Below are 19,781 nucleotides of genomic sequence, written 5' to 3' on the forward strand. Positions count from 1 at the left end.
CCTTGAGTGTGGCTCTTCCACAAAATACCGACTTCTGCGCATGGGCCACGAAGTTTCAGTCACACTGTATGTGCACGCCCGCATGTGGTATTTTGTGGAAGAGCCACACTCAAGGGGCCAAAGAGCCGCATGTGGCTCGCGAGCCACAGTTTGCCGACCACTGGTCTGGGCCATTAGCAATCCTGCCTGAATTGGGTTGTTAAATTTAATCTCAGAGCGTGGAAATCTTCCACATCCATTCATGCTGCTTCTTACCCTTCTTGTATAGTAGCAACTCAACGCCCCCTTGATAGGCAGGATCACTTATCCCTTTCTGCCTGTTGACTCACTGGCACAAGGATCCCAAATGGTCAGATGGCAGTGTCACTCTCTTGTTTAATGGGATCATTGCTATGCTGCTAGGGAAAGCATTTCTCCTTTGCAACTAAGACCTCTGGCCCAGTGGAATCTAAAGTTGACGGGACAGAAAGCAAAATTTTACGAGTGGACTGCGAGGGATCATAGTGAGTGGTTCCACGCCCATCCAACCCTTGATTCGAAAACCTGTGAATCCCGGCTATGGGAGAAATAGCACCGTATGCTGATTTAGAGCATACACTGTATCCAGGAGGAGATTGCCCCACCCTTCAATATTTTGCCACCCACCTAGTGCTATAATTGAGTCTTCAAAAGGCCATTCCATCAGCCTGCCAAGCTGGCTGCTTCAGGATGTTGGGGGACCTCATAGTACCAGTGAATTCCATGAATTCAATGAACATGGTTCCATTTCTGCACTTCATTTTCTAAGAAGTTAGTTCTTTGGCTGGAAGTGAGGCTGTTTGGAACACCATGAAGGTGGATTAGGCACTCTGTAAGCCAATAGATGGTAGTTTTGATAGAATAATTGTAGGCAGGGAAGGCAAATCCATATCAAGTAAGTGGCTAAAAACAAAATACGTTCCCTTCCCAGATGGACACGGTCCAAGGTAATTGACCTGCCACACCACCCTCCTGAGGAACGGTGCCATATCAGTGGCTCAGTGCTGGCCTTTGTTGTTGGCAGATTGAGGACTCAGCAGTAGCTGCCACCACATCAGCCCTGGTGAAGAGAAGTCCATGGTCCTGAGCACAGGACCATGATGTTCATGAAGGCATTAGCCAGTGACAAGAGTGGCTGGGGAAAGAGGCCAGCTGCTATCCACAGAATGGGTCATCCTACTCACTTGATTATTAAGTTTCTCCTCAAATGAATTCGCCCTTTCGTGAGCATTGATGCACAAAGCACTGATATCTTCACAACCCATTCTTATTTGGAAAGGCCTCTTCATATACCCTTCCCTACCCCCCGCCCCTTATCATTAATTTTCCAGTCTTGTTCTTTCTAAGTCCCTGACCATCCAGCCCAAACATTAGCTACAGCCCATAAAGCAGTGTAGAGCCATACTTCTTGCCATCTCTACTTCCAGGCAAAATGAATGGATGCCTTGCTCCAAATATTTTCATTTGTCACTGTCCTTCTGGCCCATCCTGGTATGGGGATGTAGCGCTGCAGCCACCTGCTTTCAGATGAAGAACCATCTGTGAACCATTACCGAAGTTTCCATGCATCATTCCTGTGAGCCACTGACACTTCAAGCATAATTAGATCTGGGGGTTACATGGTCCAAGTGGCAAAGAGGCTCACAAGGAAGCCTATAGCCTTCTTTCATTCTGGGACCCACTCAAAACTGGCAGTCTTTTTATTCACTTGGTAAATGGGTATATGTTGCCTCCAAAAACATCCAGAGACGCAGCATGTAAGATGGGCCAGATGTAGCATCTTGTCCTTCATGTTGGAAGCGTTATCTCAATATACCTCAGACAAAAAAAAAAATCATTAAGGTTTTTGTGGGATTTATTTCTCTTTACCTTACACAAACATTAGCTCAAGGTGCCTAAAGTAGTTGCTCACCAAGTCTAATTAGCATAATATCATAAATGCAATGGATGAGCACAGTATCCTATGGGATGGAAAGGTGGTCATGGTCCTATAAACTAGATCACGCATAGAACTGGAGAGTTTCGATAGCCCCGAAGTGGAGCAGTGAAGGCATGTTGTTGGCCTTGCAAGCTGAAGGAAAGCCACTTCTGATGGCCTTCTTAATAGGTATAGTGAAAAAGGGCATTTGACAGACCAATACCTGCATACCAGGTGCCAGGGGATGTGTCGATTTACTCTAATAACAAAACCACATTTGGAAGAGCAGCTGCAACTCTCAGGTCACCACCTGATTAAGATGATCAAAGCTCCCTCTGTTTTCTATACAGGCAAACCATCATTGGCTAGTTGTATGGGGGATGGGGTAGTAATCACCATCCCTGAATCTTTCAAGTCCATGATAGTGACACTAATCTCTGCATTCTCTCCAGAAATGTGGTATGGCCTGTGGTTTACTGGTATCCTAGGGATAGAGAGTATTAGTGGCTTCCCTTGGCCTTTCCTACTATAACAGCCCTCACTCTGCAGATTAGGGATCCTGCTGAGTATGTCTATTCCAAGGATGCCACTCCAGAACTGGGGAAAGGACCACAGGGTGGTCTCAGGGTCCACAGAGCCCTTCTGGGAGGGAACTGAACCAAAACTCCATCATTTGATCTTCATATTCTCCTACTCTGACTGGTGGACCACAGTGACATTTTAGGTTTTTAGGAATGAGTGCCAATTCAGACTCAGTGTCCCATAATCCCCAAAGAGTCTCATTGTTTCTTCTTCCTCAATGCACAGTCACCATGGTAAATTGTCACATGCCCTTTGGAGAAGCAGGAAGAAAAATAAACAGTATAAATTTTTTACAGTGTAGCAATATTCTTCCTCAAAGACCCACTGGCTCTGGGTTGGTGACCTGGCTCAAGTCTGGGAATTAACTGAGAGGCAGGGATTTTCTAGTTTGGTGACTTAAGCCAGATTCTGTTGACCTGACTTAGAGCTTTTCTGCTTATTCAGATAAAATAAGACTGTAATATACTGCCTACCTATCTTGGTCTTAGGGACAGCATGACCGACTAGCTAATGCCAAAGATCTCTGTGGTCAGACTGTTTTTGATAACTGTTGGCTCTGCTGTCATATGGCCCCTCCAGCACCAGAACCCATCATCCCCATTGTATTCAGAAATCACAATGTGATGACAGTTAATGCTATAATATCTGACCAACAGAGAAGACCAACCAAGTAGAACAGTGAAGGCTTATTGGTCACCATTTATATCTTTTATAAAACTCTCCAAGGATGCTGTGGGAGGAGGCCCCCTCATGAATTTATCACAGTCTTAGTGAAGGGTGTGTCCTCTGGAGCCTTCCAGAAGGATTACCAGGTCTGTGTGACCAATCCATTCTAGCATTCCAGTTTCCTTTGAATATCTTTTTTTTATATATATATATAGTACATCAAGGAAGTTAAGGCAATTCATCTTCATTTACTGTTGAACACCTTTGTATACATGCTTCATTTAGGCAACCAGTCAGCATCTAAGAAAAATGTTAGAGCTATTCCCATCTCCTTGAGCTAAATCATCAAAATGTATATTCTCCTCAGTGAGCCTTTATTAGTCAGAAAGACAGAGAGAGAGAGAGAGAGAGAGAGAGAGAGAGAGAGAGATTATAGGAATTGGCTCACACAATTGAGGCTAGCAAGTCTCAAAATCTACAGAATGAGTCAGCAAGCTCATTCTGACCAGGAGAGCTGATGCTTTTGTTCTAATCTGAAGGTGGGCAAGCTTGATACCCGGAAAAGCTGATGTTCATTTCAAGTCCAAAGGCAGGAAAAAGTCACTGTCCTGGTTCAAAGGCCTTAGTCAGTAGAATTCTCTAAGACTTGGGGAAAGGCCAGCCTTTTTTCAAATATTGTATTCAGGCCTTCAAATGATTAGAGGTGACGAACTCACATTGTGAAGGGCAATCTGCTTCACTTAATCTATTGACTTAAATGTTAATCCCATCCAAAAACATTCTCACAGAAACTCCCAGAATAATGTTTGACCAAATATCTGGGCACCTCATGGCCAAGTTAAATTGACACATAAAATTAATCATCATAAAGCCCTTACCAATAAATTTTTCCTGGCTGAAGTTTATATTTATCTCCCCCTTCACCACCCTGAACTAAAAGGGAGCGGAGGAGGAAGCTAGGATATAGAATCAACAAGATTTAATTTCTGTATTGGTCACCATTTATATCATGGCATACATTCTATAAGGTCCCCAAGAGATTGGTAAGGCATGCCTATTAACTAGCAAGGCAGTTAACTTTCCCCCTTAATTAGCTCATCTTTGCATTGTCAGCTTATTCTTGGTTTTTAGTATTGAAGTGAGTAGGTAACAGAATTGGGAAAGGATGCTATTGTCACCTGTCTCTTCCTTTTGGTAGGAATAGTAGCTCAAGCTCCAGTTTCTATCTCTTTAAATGAGCCACTGCTTCACCCTGGCCAGGTGGCTCAGTTGGTTGGAATGTTGTCCCAGACACCAAAAGGCTAGGGATTCAATTCCCAGTCAGGGCACATACCTAGGCTGCGGTTCAATCCCTAGTTGGGGCAAATATGGGAGGCAACCAATCGATGTCTCTCTCTCTCTCTCTCTTTGTCTGTCTCTCTCTCTCTCTCAAATCAATAAACATATCCTCAGGTGAGGATAAAACAAAAACAAAAAATAAATGGGCTACTGCTTCATGGAAGTTGTGGGGATTAGAGACGGTAAAGATCTTGGCACATAGTTGCTATGTAATAAATAGTTGGTACCTATTCTCCTTAGACCTAACCGTAAGTGAAAATCCCACTCTCATTTTTTTGCTTGAATAATTTGAGTTTCTTTGCTTTAAAAAAATGTTTTTATTGATTTTAGAGAGAGAGAGAGAGGAAGTGAGAGGAGAGAGAAACATCCATAGGCTGCCTCCAGCACCCCCCTACCGCCCCCCACACACACATACACTGGGGATTGAGCCCACAATTTGGGCAGGTGCCCTGACTGGGAATCGAACTGGCAACCTCCTGGTGCACTGGATGACGCTCAACCAACTGAGCCACATCGCCCGGGGCAAGAGTTTTTTTTGTTTGCAGTTTATTTTTTTCCTACTTATCCCGAATTTTGTATAATCAGCAAGGTATACCTTTCATGCCCATATGCTGTTCCTTAAGAAGGTATCTGAAGGCTCTGCAATCACAGAGAGACCCAGCAGGCTGTCCCTGGAATGTTAAACATGGCCATACCTGGTTTATTTTGTGTAAACCTCCATGCAAATGCTGCTTGACCAGTGAGTGGTTTGCACCATTCACAGACTTTCTGTTGGTTTTTATCATGTGTTTTCTAGTGCTTGGAAGACCAGACTTCAGTCGGCATTGAATGGACATGGGCGTAAGTGTGGGGGAAGGGAACTGCAGTCCACCCCGTGCTGGACCCTGTACAGGGCACTATCTCGCCTAATTTTAAAAAATCTTCAAAATGACCTATTTTCTATCAACAGGAAGTAGTACAAGTAACTTGGATAAGGTCACTCAGAGAAAAATCCAGGCTAGTGGCGTGCTTCAAAGCATGTGTTCTAGAATCAGACGGTTGGAGTTTGAATCCTGGCTAAGGGTCAGCTGTCGAATCTTTGTGCCTCAGCGGTCAACTTTGCTTCTTCGACTGTAAAATGGGGGCTGCTATGCCTACCCGAAGGTTTGACATGAGGATTTCAGGAGTTAATACTTTAAAAACAGTTCCTGGCACATCGTGGGTGAGCTCAGTGAGTATTTGCTATTGAGCACAGGCCTCCTCAGTGAACGTGGTTTATCAGTGGGGGAAGCTGGGGGAAGGGTCCACAGGAACCATCTGAACGGGTTTCCCCACTTGCTATGTCTTAAACTCCTTCAAAATAAAATGTTATGTAAAACAAAAGCAAATCTCCAGGCTCCAAAGTCTGTACCCATCCTTCGATAGCTTTTTCTCCATCATTAGGAAAAGGCTTTGTAATCCTCACCCAAGAATATTTTTTATTGATTCGAGAAAGAGAGGGTGAGAGAGAGAAAGAGAGAGAACCATTGTTGTGTGAAGAGAAACATCAATATATTGATCAGTTGCCTCCTAATGCGCCCCAGCTAGGAATCAAACCTGAAATCTTTTTGGTGTACAGGACAGTGCTCCAAACAACTGAGAACTGAACCACCAGCTGGACAAGAAAAGGCACTTCTTAAAAGTTACTCTGCAGGAGCTGCTCTGGCCTCAGGGCTGCAAGGTTAATCCAAGAGAGAGTTCTTGCTTGATCCAACTGTACATTTAGAGAAAAGCTTTAGCTACTTAGGAATTAACTAATTAAATCTGCAAGGAACTTGTAGTTTAAACTATATAACTTGTACTATGTCAACAGTGAATCTTATTAGAATCACAGTATCATCCAACTTACAGCATGAGAAATCAACTGGTAAGTATGTCATTTTAAAAAGTCAAATGAATCATTTACATCGTTACCTTATAAAATTCAACCCATTTCAAAGACTTGCTCAAAAGTTGACAGCTTTGAGAGAAACACCATTCTGCCCAGTTTAATTATGAATGCCAGACCTTGGCTGAAAGTCCTCAGTGGTCAGAATTCAGGGTATGTTTGCACACACGCATCACTCACCTGCCTTGGAAGCCTCCAAGATTAGCTATTTGTCAAAGTGTGGGGCCCAAATGTTAGATAAATCCCTATGTAAGGACATGGAACATACGTTATAATCTTGTGCATCACATAGTTAAAAACACACTGGAGGAATGTCTGGAAATACAATTTTTGCATTAGCAGGAACAATGCATCAGGCCTCTCAGATCAGGTTATTTTACTATGTCAGTCAGGCACGTGAGGATCTTTGAGGCAGGGATGGGGAAGAAACAAGGGATTTTCTGACTCCTCCACACTGCAATCTTTTTCACGCTTCAGAGGTTCTTGAACTCCGGGAAGTATCTCAGAGAAAACATGTTCAGACAAAAGTTCCAGCAGTGAGGTCTCCCCCCGGGTTCTTCAAAGGCGGTAGGTAACAGGATGGAGTCTCTCAGAGGGCTTGAATGGGTGGTTTGAAACTCGTATTTCAATTGTAACAACATTTATATTTGGAAAATAAATTTTAAATATTTTTTGGTAATTTCATCTAGAAAAAGTAAAACTGAATAAAATCTTTTTGGCTGGGAGGGATATGTCAAAGGAAACACAGCAATAATTCTTAGGGTGATGATCAACTTTTTCATCAAATGGTGGTGTGGGTTAAAGAAAAGCTATCCTAAAGTTCTGGTGGATGGTATGACTCCTTATCCTAAGCATGCCATCTTATTTGCCCTTTCCTCCCCTCCCTACCCTCAACCACTGGTCAAGACAAAGCATATGGCTCTAAAGTATTACGGACATTTTTCTTTGCATATCTGAGGACTCAGTATTTGGAAGGGGAATTGGAGAAACGTTTATTCAAGGATGTCTGCTCTTTCACTGGCTCAAAAAAGCTGAATCCACTGAGCTTCACAGAATAGCTCAAGGCCAGTTTTTTTCAGCCAGGGTTCCATGAACTATAGATTGCACATCAGCTCCTCTTTTCCTTTGTGGTCTAGTTGACCAGCCTGAGTGCTGGATTTGAATCCTGTTTCAGCAACTTAAGAGTTGAACCGTCCTGAGTGAGACATTTAATCTCTCTGAGCCTCCATGTCTTTATTTATAAAGAAAGAGTGATAATAGGAGTACTAGTATGGTGGTCATTGAAATGCTTAAATGAGATGATGCATTTAAAATATCCAGCCTTTCTGTCATGGATAATGACAGTATTTGTCATTATCATTTGATGACATTTGCCACCAAATGTCACCCAAATAAAGGCACTGGATTGAACGTCAGCCTGTGGACTGAAGAGTCCCAGGCTTGATTCCAGTCAAGGGCACATGCCTGGGTTGCAGACTTGATCCCTAGTAGGGGGTGTGCAGGAGGCAGCTGATCAATGATTCTCTCTCATCATTGACGTTTCTATCTCTCTCTCCCTCTCCCTTCCTCTCTGAAATCAATAAAAAAATATATTTTTAAGAAGTCCTCAATAATATTAGCTGTCATTATTATTATTCAGGGGTGTAATTAATTGATCTTCTGTCCTCCTTCACCTAAGTGTGGCCCTCCCATTCACATGCATGTTAATGTTTTCAGTGGAATATTATATAAATGCCCGGGCATGTTTCAAGAATAAACGCAGTGTATGTGTAGGGAGACAGAATTAATCAAAGAGAATCAGGGTCAGGAGACCTAGACATCTCATCTGTAATTCAGCCACTGGTCAAGGTGGAATCTGAGTATAAAAGGATGAATTACAGGTGCCTCAACCTCGGGCATCTCTCTGGGTAAGAGAGGCAATAATAAGACGTAATAACAATCTTCCACCTTGCCTGCTGATTTCTTAAAATTCCAAGTGCTCTCCTGCCCAACCTTTGTCATGCGGACCCTGAAACACCCCCAGTGTTATAAAGTGGGATTGCTTCCATTTTGAGAGAACTTGGGAGTTGGAGGCTCCAGCTTGGTCACAGATGGTCCAGTGCCTGAAGCTCCCGTGCGCCCTGACTCCCAGCTCACGTCCCTTCCTCACGTCTCCTCTCCGAGAGCTCAGCCTCTTCTGGAGAAGCTGAACTTTGCAAAAGTGCACTGAGGGCTACTTGCATTTACATTTCCAACTCTTTTTTCTCTTTGGCATTTTGTTCCTATTTTTATGCTCCTTTTTTTGGTGTTTAATGTATCTTTGTAAGGCACATGCCATCCCTTCTGGAATGAGATGGCATATAAGTGCATACATATAGGCATACATAGCATGTCTACTGATATTTGAGAAAGACATCAAATACAAATGCATCCTCCAGCTCACTGGTATTTAAGAGAGTGACGGGCTGAGGAAAGAAAGGGAGCTATGTTTTTCAAAATATACGTGCCAGTATTCTCTCTGACTTATCCCAATCCCCACTCTCAGGGACCCAGGTAGTATTAGCATCATGGTGGAGGTGGGTTTATATTTTGAAAAATTCTCCCAGGTGATTTCAAAATGCGTGTTGCCCAGCCCTCCAGCCATGGCTGAGAGCCACATCCCTAGGTTTCTCAGCTCTGCTTCTGCCTTTGGCCAGAAAGCACCCCACTCTGCAGAGGAGCGCATCTCTCCGTGGAAATGCACCCAGGAGTCACGATGTAGTGCTATGCCCGTGGCTTAGAGAGGGACAGAGTAAGAAACAGTCAGTTGAAGGCATTTCTGAATCTTTGGGAAGCCTTTGATGAGGCCATTGTCTGCTATGGGACCACACGTCACCCAAATAAAGATTCCTCTTCATAATCCCTTATGGTATTCAGCGCTAGAGAAAACGGGCTCTCCAGGGAAGCTGAATTCTGCCTGTCAGTACATGAGGAGAGTCGCAGTGTCCATCACGCTGTCATTTTCTCCCCCACTATCTTCTAGGGCAGTGGTTCTCAACCTTCTGGCCCTTTAAATACATTTCCTCATGTTGTGAACCAACCATAACATTATTTCGTTGCTACTTCATAACTGTAATGTTGCTGCTGTTATGAATCCTAATGTAAATATCTGCTATGCAGGATGGTCTTCTTAGGCTACCCCTGTGAAAGGGTTGTTGAACTGCCAAAGGGGTCGCGACCCACAGGTTGAGAACCACTGTTCTAGGCGATTCTATTTGATCCAGCACATATCAAATTCCAGGCACCATGTTACATACAGGTCGTAAAGATGCCATGTTTCATATGGGGTCATAGAGATCCGCAGGGCTGGTCCTGGGCTCTGGACACTAACAGTCTGCAGGGTGCAGAGCGAAACACACGTCCCATTGGAGCGATGCTTTCCTTGGGTTTCCCTTATAATGACATCATCCTTTTTCTCAGTAGTTTCTGGAAAACTTTGTTCTCTGAATATTTAAATGCTCCAATCATATGGTTTTGTTGTTGTTGTTGTTTTTATTTCAGTGGAAGACAGGCTTTGGAGGAGTTTTCTGTTTTGTTTGTTTGGTTTGGGCTGTTTGCTGCCCTATACTTTGCTGCCCTATCTCCCCATTGTCAGAACACGGTTCCTTTATGAGTCTCTCTCATGAGAAATGCAGCGCCTCTCCCATGGCCACAGCTCACAGGACTGGAGGTGAACATTTAACCCAAGCTGGGCCAGTCAGGTTTTCCAGACTGGGAATTTGGGGTTGAAACTCTGAGAAACAAGCCAGGTGGTCTTGGGGCTGAGGTGGCCATTCGGAGGTGACTGTGTGGAACTCAGGGCAGTGAACATGTGAAATGGGGAGGGTGGCCTGCAGAAGGAGGGGTCTGCACTCAAGGCCCAGAGAGAAGCGGGAATAAAAGGCCACATAAAATGAAGGAAAAATGAGTCTGAGCATGAGGAAGTGAGAAAAGCACATGGGCCATATGAAAGTTCTCTTTTGATTATTTCAGGTTTCTCAGTGAAATAAAAGGCAAGGTGTCAGCTGACAGTAGGAATGGGGAGGGGGTGGGCAACTTGAGAAGAAAGAGGAAGGTGTGAATTACTCATCTCTGAGTGGGGGAGTGAGTTGACTAGGGGAATGTGGTAGGAGTGACAAACAGCACTGGGTTCATTGAAGTGACTAAATTAAGATAAGTCGCCGAAACCGGTTTGGCTCAGTGGATAGAGCGTCAGCCTGCGGACTGAAAGGTCCCAGGTTCGATTCCGGTCAAGGGCATGTACCTGGGTTGCGGGCACATCCCCAGTAGGAGATGTGCAGGAGGCAGCTGATCGATGTTTCTCTCTCATCGATGTTTCTAACTCTCTATCTCTCTCCCTTCCTCTCTGTAAAAAATCAATAAAATATATATATATAAAAAAAATAAATTAAGATAAGTCATCTAATTGTGTGCTTTTCCTCTGACTACTCTCCCCGGTGTGGGAATGAGCAGGAAGAAAGTTGCCTTTAATCAGCACTGGGCTTTCCTCCAGTATAGTATGACAGAGGAAGAGAGGAGCAAAGAACTTATTATATCTGTGAAGGAATGATTATAATAATGAAACATGGAATCTGGTGAGGGTGTGTGGTGACAAGTGGACCATGAAATGATGGCAGGGTTAAAGAACCCATGTGGTCTAAGAATCAGTGGTATTGGGGTATAAGGGAGCAAGCTCCAGAGAGAAAAGCCTGCGTTTGGAGAATGGGATATTCAAAACACTGATTATGGGTGTGTGTGGTAAATGATAATGACAAAGAGTAAGGTGAGCGTGAGCAGAGGTGGGTGGTTAAAACAAGGGGAGATGAGAAGATCGGGAGCCTGAGAGGTAAAGGTCCTGGAGGTATCATCTATGTGGACACTGAGACCATCAAGTGTTGTACGAGTAGGGTTAGAGGGAGACAGTAGGAAACGAGAAGGAGGGACCCAAAACCTTTAAACAGCTTCAATAAGGAGGAACAACAGATTGTACTGTATGGTGCATGTGTAGAAAGAACCTGTGTGTGTGCATGTGTGTGTGTGTGTGCATGTATGTGTGTTTATAGGGGAGGAATGAAGGTCTAAATGTGGCCTTGAAGAGGAAGAAGATCCCTTCCCCACTTACAGTCCAGTGGTGTGAGATAAATGTTGGGCTTGAGTGGGCCATGAGGGTGGGGAAAGTGTACTCAGGGAAGAGCCTGGCTTCAGCAGAGCAAGGAGAAGAAGTCGTTCAGCTATTGAGGACAGAAGGGATACTGCTGCTGATGGCTCATGAGTTGGAGAGGGCACAGTGGGAGAGTTCAAAGCAATATGGGTTTGATTAGGGGATTTAAGTTTTATGGGGGTGAGAGGTAGGTGGAGAAGAAAGACCTGGGATTGTGGACATCTTATGGTGGCCTAGGGAAAGAGGAATGTCGGGCCAGATGGGAGTAGCACTGAGGGTCTCCTACTGGGAGGTGAACAACCCATTGTAAGTGTAGTAGCCTTCTTCTTGAAAGTAGATTCTTAGGCAGATGGTAGCAGTGAGCAGGAAATATCGGAGAAGGGGTGCTTTGTGGTATTCCTGATGGTGGAGGCATGGCTGGGTAGGCATGGGACATAGCAGTGGGCATATGACACAAGCTCAACCAAACGCAGACCTTGGTCCCATCAGAGATGGTCTCTAATACTGGGAATCAATAATCCAGGTTTTAGTGATCACTGTACACATCCCTGCTATAGACCCACAGTCCATTATCCTTTATTCTGAAATCCCCAAACTGAAAACCCAAAGGTTTTACATTAAACATCCTTAATCCTAAAATTGTGAATATTCATGCATTTTACCATAAAGCTGTTAATGGGTTTGATTATGGGGTGCAGCTTCACACCCTACAGGGGGTGATACAGAGTCCACAGTATACACTTTGTATTATGCTTATAAAATTGCAAAAGTTCGAAAACTCATCTGATTCCAAAAGTAAGGCTTTTGGATTTATAGACCCAGCCAACTGTATAAAAGTCCTTCTGAAGCCAACCTAGGCATGGCAGCTTCATGGGCTTTGACCCCACCACGACACACTGTGAAGAGCACTGTGGGCTCTCCCAGGACCGGGGTTTCCATGGGCCTGACCTGCTCCCTCTCCATCTTCTTGCTTTTAGTTTCCAGTTCTTCTATGGATCAAAACAGAGTGGGAAGAAAAGCAAAAATAAATGCTTTAAGAGAAGCTATACCCCTGTGTGTTTCTTCTCTCTTTATTGCTAAGTATCTTTGACATAAAATCATCTGCTCTGGGAGAAAGTTAAAGAATTTTAATTCAGTTGTTGAGATTCATACCCACTGGAGATTCCAGGGCTGCTGCTGACCATGGTTCCTGCTATTAGAGAAAACTGTCTTTAGAGAGTGAAGGTAAAGAAGACAATTGCAATGACATGGGTTGAACTCTAATGTTATATGTCTTGTCCCCTCCTTACTTCTTGCCTTCTTGTTATGTGATCTAATAACCTAACTTACTATTTTAGCTTCTCAGTAAGTTTAGTTACATTGGCAAATATCTTAATGACACAGGCTTATGTTTTGTTTTTAATTTATGGAGGTAAAATTCACATAATGGCATGGGTTTTCATTACAAGACTAGAGGCCCAGTATAAGAAATTCATGCACGGGGGGGGGGGGGGGGCGGGGAGGAGGAGGAGTCCCTCAGCTCGGCCTGCACTCTCTTCAATCCGGAACCCCTCAGGGGATGTCCGACAACCAGCAGTCCCTTTCACAACTCGGGACTGCTGGCTCCTAACCGCTTACCTGCCTGCCTGCCTGATCACCCCTAACTGCCCTCCCCTGCCAGCCTGATTGCCCCTAGCTGCCTCTGCCTCGGCCCCCACCACCGTGGCTTTGTCCAGAAGGAGGACCGGACGACTGGAAGATGTCCAGTCGACCAGGTCTAATTAGCATATTACCCTTTTATTAATATAGATGGAAATTCTGTAAGTAAAAATGCTTGCAAACTACTTCACATCTTCAATGGGAGACTCTATCTTTGTGTCCATACCTTCTCCCTACCTGATCCGCTTAGTACTAATTTCTGAAATGCCTGCCGAGGGGATGTAGCAAGGAGCTAGGCTGGCAATTTTAGATTATTACAGCCATGCAGAATTATTATGGGTTATGTGTGCTCATCCTGAACTACGACAGATCTTTTGGTTCCAATTTTTAGCTTGTGACCCAAGGGGGCAATACCCATTTATCCTTGCTCCCAAGATGCTTTGAGGAGAATACCGGGATATTACTCTCGTCCCTTTAGTTCAATGCCTAACAGAGCAATTCACTTGGGTACCTGAAACAATAAGAGACACATACTCATATGTTGAATAACTGAATCTTTCGAGTATTATATATTTTTCTAGATGTAACAAACATGTAAATTAACCTTGTTTAAAAATAGGGGCATAGCTTATAACACCTTTTGTATCTGACATGTTCTGCTACATAGAAGACTTCTTAATGCATTCCCAAATGTTTCCCCAACACATTCTCAACTTGGGTATCAAACAACTGTAACCTGGTGCTACCGGAATTAGTAATTTATCCGTAATTGTCTTCATCTTTGACTGTATCTGTAACAAACCACTGTTACTGCGCTCACTCAGCTCTATATAGGCCAGAGGGTGGGGCTGATTTGTATCTGTGCCCCCCACTGAGAGATGGCTCACAGCTCGTCCTTACCGCTCGCTCTGCTGTGTCCTTACCGCAAGGCTGTGTTATTTGGAGAGAGCTGAGACCTGTGAGCAGAAGTGATCCATGGAGTATCCCACCATTCATTCCTGGGAAAACCCAGCAAGGGAAAATGTGCCTGTTTTTTTCTCATGCTCTTATTGGTACACAATCTGATTGTCCATCCCTCTTCTTAGCCTGTGCTGGAGCAAATTGTTTTAGGACACACACAATTTGAAGCAGCCCCATTAAGTCAGGATGGCAAGTGTTGTAATGCATCTACCTTCCTCCTTGGAGAAGTTAGATAAATATTGCAATTGGGCTTCCTAGGTAAAGACTGTAGCAGAGCCTTAACTAGGTTTAGAACAGTAGGCAGAGGTCCTTTCTCAGAAAAGAACGACAGACTTATTTCCAGGTGGTGTGATAGATGTGGTAGAGATGTGTGGGTCTGCACAAAGGTTGCAATTCTAGGGAGGTAGTTATTGGGACACCTACGCCAGAACTCTTTCCTCTGAGCCACGCTGCTGTTCCAGGAATGCTCTAGGTGAGGCAACTCAAGTGTTCAATGGGTTCCATGTTTTAATCTTCATCACTTAGTTGGCACTTACTCCTATCCTATTTCCACCCCTTTCTTTGCAATCTCAGGCCCAACTGTCTGCTGGTTGTAGGATGACATCCCATGACCAACCGGTCACTATATCCCTGATGTTACCAGAGACCAAGAGGGATGGGAAATGGAAGCAATTTCCTTTGTCCATGAAAGGAAGATGGTACAAAAGCATTTCTGTTTGAGTAAGTATATATTGAGTACCCCACTACTGGCCAGGCCTTCAGGAGACATAGAGATAAATAAAGCACAGCCCCTGCCTCAAAACTCTCACTGTCTAGATTAAAAGTTGGCAAACTATGTCTGTGGGCTGAAGGCTGTTGCCTGTTTTTGTAAATAAAGTTTTATTAGAACACAACCATGCTCACTCATCTACATATGGCCAATGGCTGCTTTTGCTCTACAATGGCAGAGCTGAGTAGTTATAACAAGGATCATATGGCCCATAAAGCTTATAATATTTACTGTTTGGCCCTTTACAGAAAATGTTTGTTCACATCTGTACAATTCAGTGATTTCTGGTATATATACAGGAAAACCCTTGTATCCATTAGCAGTCAGCTCCCTAACCCCTGAAAACCACTAATCTATATATCTCTATGGATTTGCTCAATCCTGACATTTCCTATAAATAGAATAATGCAATATGTAGCCTTTACACTGGCTTCTTTCACTAAGTTTATCCATGTTGTAGCATGTATCAGTACTTCATTTCTTTTTATTGCCAAATAATGTTTCATTGTGTGAATATACCACGTTTTGTTTATTCATCAGTTGATGAACATTTGTTTTTTTTTCACATTTGGGCTATTATGGGTAATGCTGCTATGAACATTGTGTATAGTTCTGTGTGGACATAAGTTTTCAATCGTCTTGGATATATATACCTAGGTGTGGAATTGCTGGGTCATGCAGTAACTATACGTTTAACATCTATATAATGTTAAAACATAACTATAAGTTTAACGCTCTGAGGAACTGACAGATGTTTCACAAAGCAACTGTTTTACTATTCCAGCTGCAATGTATGAAGATTTCAGTTTCTTTGTATTCTTGTTATTGTCTAGCCATCCGAGTGGGTGTGAAGTGGTACCTCATCGCTTTGATTTTCATGTCCCTGATGACTATCTTTCATGTGCTTATTGGCAATTTGTACACTTTCTTTGGAAAAATGTTTATCAAATACATTACCCATTTTTATTGAGTTATTGTTAAATTGTGAGTTATTTATATATCCTGGATTCTAGTCCCTTAACAGATACTAGAGGCCCAGTGCACGAATTCATGCATGGGTGGGGTCTGGCCAGCCCAGCCCCAATCAGGGCCCAATCAAGGATGGGGCCAGTCAGGGAGTGGGGGCCACAGGCGGTTAGCCAGCTGGCCCTGCCCCTAACCAGGATGGGGGTGCCGATCTGGGGTGGGACAGGGCAGGTGGAGGGGCTGCAGGAGGTTGGCTGCTGGTCCCACCCACAATCGGGCCAGTTTGCTGGCCACTGTGGGCATCATAGTGACCAATCATTCCAGTCGTTACAGTGTTCTGGTCACTGGCTTTTTATATAGATAGATAAGATTTACAAAAATATTCTCCCATTCTGTGTGTTGTCTCTTCATTTTCTTGATATTATACTTGGAAGTAAAAAGTTTTTAATTTTGATGATATTCTATTTATCTATATTTTATTTTTTCACTTGTGCTTTTGGTGCCATATCTAAGAAATTATTGCCTAGTCCAATGTCACAAAGACTTACTCCCATATTCTTTTCAAGAGTGTTATAGTTTTAACTTTTACATTTAGATATATTATCCATTTTGAATTTATTTTTTAAATAATTTTTTATTTTTCAGTTACAGTTGACATACAATATTATATTAGTTTCAGGTGTATAATCCCTGCTGGTTTTCACAGCCAGAAGTTGTGGTGACTTCTCTTCCTGGCACTGGAGCCCTAGGCTGAGAGGCCTGTTGTGGGTCTGGGAGCACTCACTCCTCGGGGGGGGGGGGGAGGGGCTCCTGCAGCCAAAATATCCCTCCTGATTTTTATCTGCCACACTTGGATGTGGGGCAAGCTTTTTCAGCATCTCCACCCACTCCTATCTGTCTCGATGTGGCTTCTTTATATCCTTAGTTGTAGGATTTCCATTCAGCTAGATTTCAGGTGGTTCCCATTTTGAGTTTATTTTTGTATATAGTGTTGGTTGGGTTCAACTTCATTCTTTTACTTGTGATACCCTTTGTTGAAAAGACTTTTCCCCCAATGACTTGTCTTTATAACTTGTTGAAAATCAATCAACTGTAAATATGAGGGTTTATTTCTTGATTCTCAGTTCCATTCCATCGATCTATTATATGCCTATCCTTATGCCAGTACTTGTTTACTGAAGTTTTGTAGTAGATTTTGTACTTAAGAAGCGTGAGTCCTCTAACTTTGTCCTTCCTTTTCAAGATTGTGTTGACTATTTTGGATTCCTTGTATTTCCATATGAATTTTAGGACAGGCTTCTACTTTCTGTGTAAAAGACCAGCTGGGATTTTTATAGGGATTGCATTAATCTGTAGATCAGCTTGAGGAGTATTCCAGGGTCAGTTTCAATCCTTTGCCTACAAAATGTTGTGAGCATGGGTCATCAGGTTACTCACATCAGTTTTGAGGATCAAGATACCTTTGTAATGCAAAACATTATTGTTGACTCCTCAAAGGATAAAAATTGTGCTTTTCTATTAATAGTAACCCTTTATTGCCTAATTACAAAAGGACAAAAACCATTATGAATTCAAAAATGCCTTTACATACATTTTTATTTTATCAATTCATAACCACATTTCTATAGACTTGAGATACCATAAAGCATAATGTGAAGAAATGTTAAATACTCTGTCCTTAGTCAATGAATGGTGTATTTATAGGGTTGTTATGCCCTTTGCAAAAAAGTGTTGTTGGCTGCCATCTTGAGAACCTCTGATTAGCATAAAAGTCCTTCTTATATAGCAGATCCATCTTTCTATGCAGAATGCCTCAGCCACAGGAGGAAACTTTGCCAGGAGTGGCAACTGAGACTAAATAACAATGCCATTAGCCCACAGTAGACCCAGTGCTTGCAAGGAGTTGATTTTCCTGTGGGGGAAGGAAGCCCCACACTGAGCTGCTGCCCCTGCTGTCTCAGCTGGTCGTGCTCAATGTCTCACCTGGCTTTGGAGTACTTGCTCCCAGTGTGTTCTAACAATTGAGCTAATTGGCAGTAATGCTCACATGAACAAATCAGCCACAAAAATTACCTACATCTTTTTTTTTGACACCTCCAATGATCAGTCTTTATAAAAATAGAAAACAAGCAAACAGAAATCTCATGAGAACATTCTAAACTTTCTTGCTGTGACCACCTTTCAGTACATTTGGAACAAAGTAAAGAAATGAAAAATTGTTATTTTTTTCAGTCAAAAAGATTCATCGACGAAAAGAATAAAGTACATTGATTGCTTACATATTCCAGAGAATTGTTCAGCTTTTTATTCTCCTTTACTTGGAAAGATCATTTTTGCCATATATTTTTTAAATCTTCACTCAAGGACACTTTTAATAATTACAATATTTTCTGTAACTCAATTTTTATTTGAGCCCTCATTCTGCCATGATGGCAAAAATGTAATCTCAGTCCATGGGAATCCACCTTCCCTTTGTCCAGGGTAGTTTTTCAATTCAAGAGAGATTACTTAGTGCCAAGGCCATGGAGGTCAGGGGAGAGAGGAGGGAATCTCCTGGTGTTGGATGAAATGGATCTCACCCCATCTGCTCCTCAGTCATCTGCCTACTTCCTGAGATTCCTGTTCATGTGGCCCTTTGGGGGATGCACTTTTCTGTTTAATTATGACACATTGTAAAGTTTCTGAGCCAGAATGGAACACAAGATTTTCAGCCAGGCTCTCTGTGGCCCATCTTGTGAGGTATCCTGCTCAGAGATAACCCACCTAGGCTCTTGCAGCCTCCCAAAGCTAAGGCTGGGGCGGAGAGTTGCAGAACCACTGTGCTCTTCAGCTACTCTAAGGCAAGCATGTCAGACTTGCAGCCCGCCAGACCCCATGTCTCATTTATTTGGCCTGTGTTAGCCTTTGAGTTTGACATGCTTGCTCCAAGTTCTCAGCAGCCCATGGGCTCCCAGACCCTGCCTTTGAAGCTGGGTGCAGAACAGCCCTCTCAAACCTGTTGACTTTTCTGCTCATTGTCACCTCTCCAACTCTCTCTCCTCTTCCCTTGGAACCCAGCCCTCAGACCATTTTCTGGTCTGGGGGTAGGAAAGTAGGAGGAAAACCTCTTCTCTGTTGACCTTGGGCATTTTCCCTCAGAGGCACTCACAATTCTGATATGCTTGAATTGGTGGAACAAAATTCATAGCCACCACACCACTGTTCATTTATTCCTTGTATATATCCTTCCCTACTTGGTGTGAGTCCTTGGGTCTGGATTAATTATGGTGCCACAAGTATTACTGAACCTACCATTTGCCTGGCTTTCTTTTGGGTGTGAGGAATGCTCATGGACTAAGATGCGGTTGGTGGTAGAAAGCCTTTAAGAAGGCCCCACCTCCTGGTACTCATCACCTTGAGGACCTTCTCCCTTAGCGTATGCGCTAGACTCCGTGACTCACTTTAGCATATGGAGTGTGGCAAAAGTGATGGAATGCCATTTCCAACATTAGGTTACAATAAGATTGCGACTTCATCTTGCCTCTGTCTCATTCTCAGGGAAGTCAGCTGCCATGTGGTAAGTTGCTCCATGAATAGGTCCATGTAAAAAGGAACTGATATCTTTGGCCAACAGCCAGTGAGCACCTATGTCCTGCCAACAGCTGTCGAGGGGAGCTTGGCTTCTCCCACTCTTGGACTTTTAGATGACTGAGCCCTGGTGGACATCTTGTTTGTATCTTTAGGAGGGGTCCTCAGAGACACCCAGCTAATCTACCTAGATTCCTGAACCTCAGAAATTTTGAGATAGCTCTATTTTAAACTGCTTAGTTAGGGGCTTATTAGTTACGCAGCATTAGATAAGTAGGATATGGCCCTTGCCCTC

Source organism: Myotis daubentonii, chromosome 7, assembly GCF_963259705.1.
Source record: "Myotis daubentonii chromosome 7, mMyoDau2.1, whole genome shotgun sequence".
Lineage (NCBI taxonomy): Eukaryota > Metazoa > Chordata > Mammalia > Chiroptera > Vespertilionidae > Myotis > Myotis daubentonii.